The sequence below is a fragment of the Marmota monax genome, unplaced genomic scaffold, assembly GCF_021218885.2.
Source record: "Marmota monax isolate L192 unplaced genomic scaffold, Marmota_monax_Labrador192_F-V1.1 WCK01_AAM20220418_F8-fsc00188, whole genome shotgun sequence".
Taxonomy (NCBI): Eukaryota; Metazoa; Chordata; class Mammalia; order Rodentia; family Sciuridae; genus Marmota; species Marmota monax.
Window position 1 is genome coordinate 1,709,871 of NW_026692655.1, and position 14,185 is coordinate 1,724,055.

Here is a 14,185-nt window from a genome sequence, read left to right on the forward strand (position 1 = left end):
TTATCCCAGCTCTAGAGCTGCATGTGCACAGATCCATCATTCTTGGAGAATGACCAGCTATCATTGTGGTTGGAGAAGGAGATGGTTTCAACACTGTGGGTTTGGAGTGGATGGAGTGCACTCATTTGGTTCAGTGCTAGGATCTGTGTGAGATCCACATTCAGACTGGCTGTTCTGTACACCAAGAGTACGGTTGAGCCCTCCAGTTGTACTAATGTTCCAATAGAAAATGGACAGCAATGATATCAGAAAGAAGGGAGATCATAAAAAGATTTGGGCATAAACTATTCGGGTAAATAATTATTAAGGGCTTCATTCTTATGCCAGTGTGGGAACTTACCTTTCTCTGAAGCTATTTAAAATAACAAACAAACAACCAAAAAAAAAAAAAAAAAAAGAAAACATATCTTATCCCCATTTCTCTGAGATGGTGCAGAAGGGATTAATTTCTTCATTGAATAGGATTAGCTCTCAATTCAGTGGTGAATCAGCTGAAGAACTGTGTCTGGAAAGTTGTTTCCAGCTTTTGATATAGTAGGTCATGGAGACTGAATCCAGAGTATACCACCATCTGATAGCATGACTTGAGACCAGTTATCCAACAATTCTGAGCTATCCTGTGAACAGTGAATCCATCATTTTCTATAATATAGGTTTGTTCAGAGGTTTAAGGATGGTGTGTATAATCCTGGAACCATGTAAAGTGTGTAAGAAGCCCTGGTAAGAGATTTTTGAAGTAGAGGTGATTATTCAGCTCCATTGGCTGAAAAATCAAAATAATCAATATTCTATCAGTGAGCAAAGTTATGGGCATGAGACTGTAGGCTATTGTGCAGTGGAGTGTTTGAGGGCCTTAGCCTTCTATATAAGACTTCCTTCGTTTACATATTCATCTTTCTATTATGACTCATTAATTAAAAGTGCCTCCTTGAAGGTCCACAATAAATGTATCTTGGTCCTTGAAAATCTGTTATCATTCCCCTCTTTTCCACTTTTAAAGGCAGGGTTTTCCTATCCATATATGCATCACTGTGTAGCCTAGCACTTCTTAAAGTGTGGTTCTTAATAACACCAAGACTTTGGTGGTTTTTTTTTTTTTTTAATATGTTGACATTTGACTAATGGTGGCAAAATATATATGTATATGATGGGGGAAAATAATTATTTGCTTAGCACACAATGTGAAGCAATGGCACCAAACCATACTAGGAATAACTTTGCTTCGCTAGTACAAACTTTCTATGTATTAAAAAGAAAAAGAAGTAAGTTAAATATAAGAATGTGCCACATGGAACAGTAAACCTTATTAATGTTATTAAATTTAGATCTTCGAGTACATATCTGTACAACATTCTGTGTGACAGAATGAGAAGATATATAAAACACTTCTACTGCATACTGAAATATGACAATGGCTTAGGGAACAAAGCATGTATATTCGTTTTAGGCTAGACTCACAGCTTTTTAATGGAACTTCATTTTTTAATGAAAAAAAATGGTGGATAAATTATGGTTATATAAATTTGGGTTTGTTGGCCAACATTTTCTAAAAGTAACCAAAAGTCAAAGTGAGACTGTCTCTTCAAGGAAAACAACCTGATAGTCTTTGTTGCCATTGAAAAAATTTGAGCTTCAGGCAAAATTTAGATTTTCAGCAAACTCCCATTTGCTTCTGCAGTGTGCCTAACAGATTCTCAAAACTCAGACTGTTCTGGCAAGACTGGAGGTCATATTAACAACTGTGAATTTCAATATTTTATAATGAAGTGTGATGACATTTGGAAGATCTGCTTCTGTCAGATAAATATTATTTCTAAATGAGTAATACAAGTACTAGAAAACCATGCATAGATAAAAGACACAAAGTTTCAGATGACCAGAGGATTAATGTTATAGAGTAAAAAAAAATTTTAATATAGTTTTGGATTCCACACTGCAAATATCTCTTAAAAATCTACCACAGCTTAGGAAAAGATTTTTTTTTTTCCAATTGAATTTTAGTATAACAGCAAAGAACATCTATCCTGAAAAGACTATTAAAATACTTTCCCTTTTACAACAATGCATCTTTGTGAGATGAGATTTTCTTTCTATAATTTCAACCAAAACACATCACAAAGGGGCTTTAGTGCCTTTTTATCAAGGTAAATATTAAAGAGATTTGGAAAATATACAATAGTGCTACACTATTAGCTTTCTGTTGCTGTGACAGAATACTTCTTAAAAGAAGAAAAAAAATATGTTGCCTCACAATTTCAGAGATTTCCAGTGAATGATCACTTGGATCCTTTTGCATTTGGTTCTGTGAAGATGCAGAACATCATGGCGGAGAGCAGGTGGAATACCACAGCAGCTTACTTTGTGGCTCCTGAGAAGCAGAGAAAAGGAAGGTCCTAGAAACAAAATATATTCTTCCAGGTCATGCTCCCCAGGACCAACTTCCTCCACCTTGGCCCCACCTAAGTTTCCATCACCTTCCTATAACACATTATATTATGAATCCATCAATGGACTAGTCCATTGATGAGGACAGAACCCTCATGATCCCATCACTTCCTAAAGGCTCTGCCTCAGAACAATGCTGCCTTGGGGACCAAGCCTTCAACACATGCATTTCGGAGTAAAAATGATAACATGCACTTATTAATTATTTCAAATCCAAAACATAACATGTACTCTAAGTAATTATTTAACATGTTTTTAAAAATTGTATACTAACATAATAGATGAAATGTAATTTTAAGTAAATTAACACAATTTCTTTTCTGCCTTAATTTCTAATACAGATATGTTGCTAGGGCAAATTCACATAAACAAAAGGTATTTGGAGTTTATGATTTTTGAGTGTGAGGTGATTCTGAATCAAACATTTCAAAAATTGCTTATAGAGCTATTATGGTTTAGATATTAGGTATCCCCAAAAGTTTATGTGTGAGACCATGCAAGAAGGTTAGAGGTGAAACGATTGATTAGAAAAGGTTTAACCTAGTGAGTGTATTAATCCCGTAATATGGATTAACTTCCATGTAATTTTAGTCAGGTAGGGTGTGGCTAGTAGAGGTGGGTCCCTGGGGCATGCTGTGGGGGTACATATTTTGTCCTTGTTGAACAGAGTTCTCTCTCTGCCTCCTGCAGCCATGTCCCCAGTTACTTTCCTCTGCCACACCCTCCTACCATGACATTTTTTCTACCTTGCCTCAGGCCCTGAGGAATGGAACCATTCATCTATGGATTTTGAGACCTCTGAACTCATAAGCCTCCAAATAAACTCTTCCTCCTATAACTGTTCTTGTCTGGTTTTTGGTCACAGTGGCAAAAAAAGCTGAATAAAACAAGAGCCAAAGACACTTGTCTTCCAAGGAATTTGCAGAAGAGAAGTTATTTTTGTTAAAGGTAACAGAAGAGGGAAGAATTTCTGATAAATTTTTCTGATATGTCTTTGAACTTCTAAGTTCCCTTCCAAATTTGATACTCTTACAATTCTAAGGATTTTTCTTTTTTACTTGAAGGCATCAATCTGTGGAAGAAACAAAAATTGACAAACTTTGAAGGGAATGAGTGAGCACTTTTGCATGTTTGCATAATAGACTGGAGGGTTATTATCTTGGGAAATCATGTCATTTCCCTGAACAATTTATTACTTTTTTTTTAATTTTTAAAGATGTTTAGTGGGAGTGTGTAGTATTCTTTCCCCTAGCTTCTGAAATTTCTTAGATTAATGGGATTATTAATTTAAGGAGGAAATCCTAAATAGGATGACCTAATAAATACCTTTGGTAAAATTGAAAAAGAAAAATTTAACACCTGTACTAAAGCTTAGAAAAATCTGTTTGATGTTTATGAGCTTGGACTTAGGAAGCACTTAGTTCACCCAATAATTTAAAAATGTGATGAGCTTTCCTATTGAAAAAAGATCCTTCTTTATAAAATCCTGTCTGGATGAACCAATTAATGTTCTGGACCCCTTGAGGATCTGAACATGGACAATGGCTGTTGGCTTATTCTTCCATTTGGGTAGTGTTCTAAACTTTCACAGTGTCCATAAGACTGAGTGGTGAAGAGCATTACTACCCCAAGTTACACTCGAAGACACTGTGGTATAGTGGGGTAAGTGATTTGTTCAAGGTCTTGGTGTGGCCTAGTGGCCTCTTGAGTTCTGTGATCCCTGACTTTATAGAGCTTGTATTTTCATTGCAGAAATGAACATTGCACCTAAGAGTCTATTTGACAATATGACAGAAAAAATGGAGCATAAGTGGCAAAACTGCTTTCCACTCTCAAGAACTGTCATTTAATTGGTATACATCACTTAAATGCATTGGAAGTTTTTCTTTTCATCATGCAATAATACCATCCCTCAGATTGAAATGTAGGGATTAAAGGAATAAAGAAAAAAAAGGCAAACTGAGTGCATGCCTGGATCCTAAGTTACTCAATGTGCTTTTCTGTTGTAACCAGTAAGGAAGTCAGAGGTTTGAAGGATCATTGTGTTCTGATGCTGTTCAGTCTCTCATCTGTTCTTAAAATATGCATAGATTTTAAGTTTGTGAAATGCAAAAGTGCTCTGGATAGGTGCATATTTTAGGCATTAGGTCTCAGATGAACAAAGATGAGGTAAAAATATGCACTTCACATAGGCAAGGGGAGCAATGTGACCTGCCTCAAGCCCTGGTAATTGTTAGGTTGTTATTTCTCAGTAGTCTGGGCTTCTTCTGGATCTGTCTACCATCTCTCTGCATAAATTCACCTACATAAACCACATCATGTCATTCCCATACTTAGAATTCTGGTGACTTTCTAATGAATTTGAAATAACTCTCAATTTCTATAGTACCTCCTTTTCTATTCTTGAAGTCCTCTAGATTGCTTATCATGATAGAACATCCCCCTTACTTTATTGGTCTCCAGCCTCCCTGGTTTTCTCCCTATTCCTGAGTGTTGAAAAAGATTAACTCTGCCTTGTGATCTTTGTGTTGGTGCTGCCTCCATCTGAAATGCTCTTCTCATAGTCCATCTCATGGATGGTTCCTTTAGAAACATGCTCACCTGTCCAAACCCAGTGAATGAACTGAGAGACAAAAGGTACAGAAAAAGCAAAGTTTTCAATGACTGTCTGTCTTGTGAGCTCAGGTGCCTGGGTGAGCAGGCACACCCAGCAGTTACAATCAGCATTTTATTCCTTGTGCAAAAGGTCCTTTTACCGCTAAGCACTATGCACTGTGGGAAGTACAGTCTTCCCAAATGTCGCCTTTCTCCTGTTGGGTTATTTAAATAAATGTACCTTTTCTTGTCCCCACCTCCCTTTGTTCTCCTGTGGTGGGAAGGTCTTCTTGGGCTCAGTGCATCTTGCAGTTTATCTCTGTTGGTCAGGCCAGCCCCTTCCCCCTCTCCTCCTGTTTGTCAAGGGGCTGTGAATTTGTCACACTGTGCTGTTAACTGCTTTTAACTTTCCACTTTGCGCTCACCACCAGCTGCTTTTCTTACATTCCAAGTCATTTTACATTTAAGGATAAATATTGTACTCTGAAAACGGGACACTGGACTTTCTATTTCTCCCAGTTCCTAATCAGTGAGGTCAGTTTTAAACGTCCTCCTTCAGAGAGGGCTTTTTTGGTTTCACAAGCTAAAGTATTTCATGACCTCTGAGAGTCACTTTCTAGGTTCTGTGTCTGCTACATTTTTCTTCAGGTGCAGTAGAAGTATCATCTCTCTCCTTATGAACCACATTGTAAAGATATTTGGGAAAGCTCTATTTCACGTGGATCCCAGGCAGTCCTGTTGTTGACAACTGCTTCTTCCATCACGTTCCCCCCCAGGGCATCCTTGTTCTGAATCAGTGCATCTACTCTTGTCTCTTCCATTTCCAAGAGGCCAGTTCAGCATCTCATAGCTGTGGGTTTTGGCTGTCTTACAAAGGCATAGCCTCTCTTCTCAGATCAACCATAGGTGCTGCCAAGAAATTCTGGATTCTTTATGTTCTTTATCTTCAACTATTACAAACTCCCACCTCTTAGCCCAAGGTCCCTGTTTGGTGCTCACTTTCTTTGCTAACTTCTGATGATCTTTACCACAGTGTTCACTGGCATCAAGGAGCTGAGGAGCTCAGAAGCACCTGTCTTCCCTTCCTCCTCCACACTTACCCATACCCACCTCCTTGTCAGTCTCAAAGAACAAAGCATCCCTTCTTCTGCTGTACTTTTCCTCTTTATATCACTCTTCTATATTATCTTTAGGAGTCTTGATTCACTAGTCTCCCATTTCTAGCCATTGAGGTTTAGTAAGGTCCCTATGGGATGCTTCACGTGCACTGTCTCATTTAATGCCATGTCTACCCCAAGATTGTGGGTGTTAAGACTCTCCTCATTTTCCAAGTGTGCTGAAAGCCACAGAGCTAATGGAGTACCAGAGTTAGAATTTAAAGCCACATCTATCTTACTCTGAAGGCCATTTTAATACCAGACCTAATATACTTACAAAGTAGAATACTTTCACAGGTAAAATACCAAATCTCTTATTCCTTTTTAATAAAGTCTCCCTCCATCTCTACTGCTTAAATAATCATATTAATTAGATGCAGAATAAAAGATGGTTTTCATAGGGAGGAGCAAAGAACCTATATATTCTACATCTTCCTATTTTGTCCCCCTTTGGGCTGCCTGGTGCTAACTGGTTTTTAAATAGCAATTTTACCACCCACAGAGAGACCTTGGTTTACAAATTTTCTTAGTGTACATGAGTACTGTTACTCTTCTCTGTGGTTTTAGAGGAGTTTTTTTTAATTCGTGCTTAACATAATGGATGGGTACAATTTGGAAGCACAAGACTAGTGACTAAATTTGAAAAGGAAAATGTGTTTTTATACATATTTTCCTTACAGTCTGTTTTTGGGAAGATCAAAAAATATATATCTGGCATCTGAAGCTGCAGTTGCAAGCAAGTCATTTAGAACACATGAATATAACCACTGGAAGGGACACTGTTGGGAGTAGGCGTCAGAGAATACAGGTCTGATTCTAGTCTGTGATTATGGAGCAGGGGAGTAGTGTGGGGCCTGTTGTGAATCACAGGCTATTCAATATGGGGGTGCTAATTCTAAACCGAATCTACCATCATTTATAAAGTGCTGGAAGTAATAGTGCTGACCCCAGAGGGTGGTGGTTCTGTGTGTCACACATAAACCACCAGGCACTGTTGGACCCTGTGTGCTGATACATACCAACTGCCCCTCCTTCCTTTCACCCCTCCTTTTTTCTTCTGTGTAATTAAACTTTCACTTTTATAAAGCCTTTTGGATCTGCATGCTGCTTTCTCAATGCCAGAGAGTTGTAATTTTTGTTTGGGAAATAAATGATTTTTTTTTTAAATTCCTGGGTTCCAAGAGTATCACGTTTCCCCCCTTTGATTTCAAATGAGACTTACTTCTGATATTTTCATGAATATTCAGATTTTTTCCCTCTCTCCCATCATTCCCTCAAAGCACCATGGTGTTTACCAGAGGTCGCTCGCTGAGCAAGATGTTTATGTACACATAATTATTTTATTCACCTCATACAGAAAAGGCAAGGTCAGCATTTTCTCCATTTTTTTTTTCACTTGAGTAGATTAACTTATTAACTTATTCCAGGTCAAGTGAGTTAAAATAGGATTTAAAGTATAGGCCATTCTTACACCAAGCAAAATATGTACCCACAATATGCCATAATGCCAAGAGGGACCGATGATACAGAGTCTTCTGTCACAACTCAATGGAGTTGGTGACTTGTTTTAATGACTGATTCAAAACCCATGATTAAGAGTTGAGCATAATAAGAGCTTCTCCACGGAGAAGATGCCAACTCATCGGCTACTGCACCTTCACCCAGAGATGTCTACCAGAGCTGTGGGAAAGCTCATCATCACCTGAGTTTAATTCCTGATCAGACCCACATACCATTTATTCTTAAATTCTGCCTCCTAAGGAAATATTGTTGGGTAGTCGCTATCTTCCTTAGTGTCAGTCTCAAATTGTAGACCTGCCCTTTAAGTTCTAGAATGTCCCCATGTTTGTTACCACTTGCAGTTAACAGGAATCCTCTGTCATGAAAGGAAACTGTTTTTGCAGTGAAAATATCTCTACTGTTCTTACTTGGTTAGGCAGATCATCTCTTTGGGCTATTGTAGTTACGGTTCATTCTTCAAAAAATTCTGCCTTGCTCCTTAGTAACCCATTATATCTATGCCATCCATGAACTTATTTCACAGGGCTTACATTTTGTTATCCATGTACTTGTCCCAATGTATCATCTGTCTATAATAAATGCAACATCTTTGTCTAGTACACTTTGACTCATTGTTCAGATTTTATTTCAAAAGCTGTCTTGGACACTGTTTTAGTCAGCTTTTTACTGCTATGGCTAAAACCCCTGACAAAAACAATCTCAGAGGAGGAAATGTTTATTTGTCACTCAGTTTCAGGGTCTCAGGCCATTGACAGCTGACTCCATTGCTCTGAGCTTAAAGTTAGGCAGAACATCAGGGCAGAGTATGTGGTGAAGAAAAGCAGCTCAGGACATAGCATCTAGAAAGCAGAGAGCTCCACTCTACAGGGACAAAATATAAATCTCAAAGACATGTCCCTAGTGACCTACTTTCTTCAGCCACTCTCTACCTGCCTATGGTTACTGCCCTGTTAATCCATGAGTGGATAAACCTGCCAATTAGGCTAAGGGTCTTGTCACACGCCATCATTTCACCTCTGAAAATTCTTTCATTTTATAATGCATGAGCTCTGGGGAGATACCTCAAATCTAAACATAGTAGACACAAGTTATCAGATGTTTTTGTTTAAATTTGGCTATCTACCCCTCCCCAATCAAAGAAACACAACACCGGGATATAGTTTTCACCTGCCCCTGAAATTCCACAGCATTGTCCTTTTACCTAGCCTGTGATGTTTTTAACTTCTAAAATATCTTCTCAGTACTTGTGTTTTATCCTTCATACTCAGAGCTTCAGCAAGATAGTCATCATTATATCAACCAGAAGGCTTTGAGTTTCCAAGGAGTAGAATAGCCAATTGAAAGGAACTTATGCAGGGAAAAAAAAAACAAAAAAAAAATTTGATCACATTAAATAGATATTCTGAGCTAATGCAGAATTCCAGTGTTACTTAGTTGTTTGATCAACAATTCTGTACCTGGGGAATTTTTTCTGGGAAGCTCTTTGTTTTCACTCTCTGGACTTATTATGATGGATGCCACAGCCCTCTGCAGGGGCGATAGTAATTTTAAGAAATGAACATTTAGCAATTAGAAGTCAACATCTGAGGATGAAAGTACAAAGGGGGAGCAAACCTACTGCCTCTAAAAGCCTGTGTATTTTCCGGAAGAAACTCAGACCCAAAAGTTCACCAATGTAGTTCCTCTAAATTCTCATCAGCCAGAACTTATTCATGTTCCCACCCCAAACCAACCGCTGGAAAAGGGGAATGGCTTGGAGCAATCATAGTTTAAACCAATCAAATGCATCCCTTGCGACTGAGGAGGGGGCTGGCTTTGCTGAACACGTTGCCATCTGCCTGACTGCTGCATAAAATTGGAGTTCCATTAGCAATCAAGGAGGAAATGGCTCTATTAAACAGAGTCAAGAATATTTGAATATATGGAATCTATATTCAGTAGGTGAAATATTTGCAACAATTTTGGCTTTGCTATCTCTGCACTTCTCATAATGGCTGCTAAGAGCTCAAGTGAGCAGAATTTCTTATTGGGCAGAATTAATTTATTTAGCCAATATTAAATGTCTACTCTGATAGGCACCATTCTAAAGGTTAGATATGCAATGCTAAGTAAATTCACATGGAATACCTGCCGTTAACATAATAATAGCTCAGCTTATTATATAGCAGCTGAAATGGTGAAAACATTATGGGTATTATCTGAACCTATAAACAACCCTCTGGGATAGCTTCTATTAAAATCAGCATTTTTCTAATGAGATCATTAACTTAGTGATCTACCAAGTTAAGGATCATGACAAAAGTAACAAAGGTGAAATTCAAGTCAAGTTTTGAAATCTTTTGAAATGGTGTGTGTGTGTGTGTGTGTGCATGTATGATGAAAATAGATTTCTTTGTTGGAGTAGTAAGTTCTCTGACTACTCTGCTTTGAAAGGCATCTTTTATGGTCTGTCAGCCTTTCTTAATGCTCCGTGAAAGCCCTCTTAGCTCATCTTCACTATATGGGGACAAGTCTGTTTATCTGTTTGACATTTTAGATGACAATTTTCTCCACTCATCCTATACCTTTACTTCTGGACAGTAAGGTTTTATAGAAAGTGTTCTTTGAGGAACCCATTAGTATACTGGAAAAATACAAGATAGCAGTCACTTCAATGCCTCCTAGTTCTGAACCAAAACTTATGACCTATGGTTCACAAGTCATTTGGGCTAACCATGAGAAACAATATCAGAAAATAAATCATGTGGTTATTGATAAGCAAGATGTAGACAACAGACATTTTGTTTTCCTTGTGTAACATCGTTTATAAAAAGTTACTCATGTTCCAAAATAGGAATAGTCCACATAAAAATCTGGATTTTTTACCTAGAGTCAAAACAATTAGTAGCACTGGTAGTGAACACTGGCTTGTGGTACATGTTCACAGTGCCACAGGGGACTGAAAATGAGTAGCTGCTGCCTGCATTGGATGGGAAATGGGCTCTGCAGTTCGTTGCAATGACACATTTACAGTGAATGCTGTAACCATTTGGGCTATCTGCTGCATTGGTCTGCATCTGCTATAAAGAGTAACTCTAAAATTTTAGTAGTTTACACAGCAAACACTTATTTCTTATTTCACAAGAGATCTGCTGCTCAGATGGAGCTCCTCAACATGGGGCTGCCCTTATAGATCTGTGACCTAGACTGTCACAAGGGACCCTTATAAGTCTGTGACCTAGACCATCATAAGCGACCCTGTTAAGAGGGGTCTTGCATTTGTTTTAATGTTCTGTTATCACTATCTTCTGATTCTGAATTGTTGAACAGGTTTTCATTTTTTTCACCAGATCCTATAAATTATGTAGCCAATCCTGTTGCCAGATTCTATATGCCTTTCATTTAGAGCTTCTCAGCCAGAAGAAGCAGTCACAGCCAGGACATGCTATTCTGGTAAAAGGCTGAAGGTCATGGGGCTGGGCTAAGACCACAGGATGCCTCTTCAAACCTCTAGCAGGACCTGGCAGATGGCCACTTTCCATAAGTCAGGGTAGTAACACAGCCAAACTCAAACTCAGACTTGTGGAGAAGTATGCTTCATCTCCAGAAAGCATCTATCACGTCGGTCTAATCTGGCACTAGAATTTATCACCCTTGAAGCAATGACAAGTTCCATCTGCATGTATCTGATATCCTACTACAGTAAATGTTGTAGTCTCAGTTGGGCAGGTTGGCCCAGTTGGTAATGTCATGGGATGTGTAAGATAACATCAAATAACAAAAATTCAGCTTACCAAAAGTCAAGAATTTAGTTTTTAAAAGGCAAAAGAAAAAAGAAAAAAAGAAAAAAAAAACAAAACATGCTAGCTATGTATATTTTGTAACAGATTTTTCCTGTTCAAATTAAAGATCAATTTAAGTCTTATTCAGATTGTGCCTTGAGTCGTTTTGCTGTGTTTAAGCATTAATTTGTCTTCATCATGAGTGCAGTTCTTTTTTTCCACTTGGTTTTTCAAGCAAAGATGATAAAATTAAATAAATCAACACACTATTTAGCTTTAATATTAAGGCATTTTTTGATGGGTATTATTGCTCCCTAATTAATTCTGTATTTAATTCTCTGGTGACTTAGAGAAGGTTTCATCATGACATATAACCCATCTGCAATATCAGAACCTAATTTCAGGCTTCATTATTATGATGGAGATGAGGATTATGGCTTCATGAATCTTTATGAAAAGAATATATACTGTTCTGAAATCCTGCACCTGTTACATAAGATGTCTTTGCATGTCAGAAGATGTAGTTATGCCTCTGAATATAGAGGTTGCAGATTTTCAATTACTAAGCACATACCTGAGGGCTGGGGGTGTGGCTCAGTCATGACTCTTACCTGGCATGTGTGAGACCCAGGTTTCACTGCCAGCATCACAAAAAATAATTTGTACTGAACTCTATGTACAATTTCAATACTCGGTTCCTAAAACTTGTCTGCATGTGATCATAGTCTTAAAGTCTCAAGGACTTATTGTGAGAACTCTGAAAACTCAACACACATACACACAAAAATAACCCAATCCATCGCTATCATAAGATCACATCTTCAGAGTATCTGCACCCTACCTCATGTGCTCAGTAAAACAGCCAGGTGCCCCAGGCAGCATCGGTGTTATACAGATAAATGAATCATCAGAAGTTACAAAGGCAAAGAACCACCAACAACAAAGAGATTTCCCAGACACTGGACATCTCCTTGGTTTTGCTGGGGTCTAAGTTTTCCCTGACTGGAACTGCAGATTTACCTTCACGAGTCTTCTGTGTGCAAGTAACTCAGCTTTGGATTTTGAGAGATCTGGGTTTGACTTTATTGTCAATTCTGGTTTCTCCAATAAAATACCATAGAGCATGTGGCTTATAAGGAACAGACATTTATTTCTCCTAGCTCAGTAATTCAGAGAGTCCAAGATCAATTCAGTGTCTGGTGAGGGCCCTCTAGAAAGAGGTTTGCAGATGGCTGCTTTCTTTTTGTCTGGCATAGAAGGAGACAGGAAGCTCTGTTTCAAACTAAAAGGGCACTAATCTGTGTGACCTCATCTAATTCTCCCAAAGGCCTCACCTCCCAATACTATCACATTAATGATTAGAGATTTAACATGAATTTGGGGGAGGAGAACAAATACTCCATAACAACTTTTAACACTGCCAACTTACTAGCTGAGAGATCACAGTTAATTTACATGAACTGCCTCAATTTCTTTAATCATGTGGACCATAGCAATTATATGGAATACAATATAAAAGTATTTAGCATGGTCCCCAAACCATACTACTCATAAACACACTTGGTCTTCAATTCTATTTCTGTGTCAGTACCATGCCAATCTTGTTACTATAGGCTTACCTACATCTCAGAGCGTTAGTTGCCAGGATGTACAAAGAACTCCAAAAACTCAACACACATACACACAAAAATAACCCAATCCATAAAAAGGAAAAGGAACTGAATGGGCACTTCACAGAAAAGAAATAAAAATGATCAAAAATATACTTTATGTATATATATGACGTCATGACCAATATAATTCTACCACATGTGCCCTCAGAAAAATGAGAAATTATATCCCATCTATGTATGACATATCAAAGTGCATAAATGCATTCTATTGTCATGTATAACTAATTAAAACAAAAATAAAGCAGCATAAGAGTTTGCAAAAATAAAAAAAATGAAAAAATGTTAAACATCTTTAGCAATTAGAGAAATGCAAATTAACACTACACTGAGATATCATTTTACTGCAGTCAGAAAGGCAATTATCAAGAATAAAAGTAAAAATAAATGTTGGTGAGGATGTGGAGGGAAAGGTTCACTCATACATTGCTGGTGGAACTGCAAATGGGCGCAACCACTCTAGAAAGCAATTCGCAGATTGCTCAGAAAACTTGGAATGGAGCCACCATTTGACCAGTTATCCCACTTTTTGACTTTTACCCAAAGGACTTAAAATCAGCATATTACAATGATATAGCCACATCAGTGTTTACAACAGTGCAGTTCACAATAGCCAAGCTATGGAACCACCTAGGTGCCCTTCAAGAGAAGAATGGATAAAGAAAGTGTGCTACATATACACAATGGAATATTGCTCAGTCAGAAAGAAGAATGGAGTTATTATGGCATTTGCCAGCAAATGGATGGAGCTGGAGAATATCCGCTAATTGAAAAAAACCAGTCCCAAAAAACAAAGGGCAAAGGTTCTCCCTCATATGCAGATGTTAACCCATAACAAGGGAATGTAGGGAGAAGAAGTATAGAAGTTCATTGGATTAGACAAATGGGAATAAAAGGAAGGGAGGTGTTATGAGAATAGGAAAGGCAGTAGAATGAATTAACATAACTTTCCTATGCTCATATATGAATACATGACCAGTGAAACTCCACATCATGTACAATTACAAGAATGGAATCCAAATTGGAATGGGTTGCA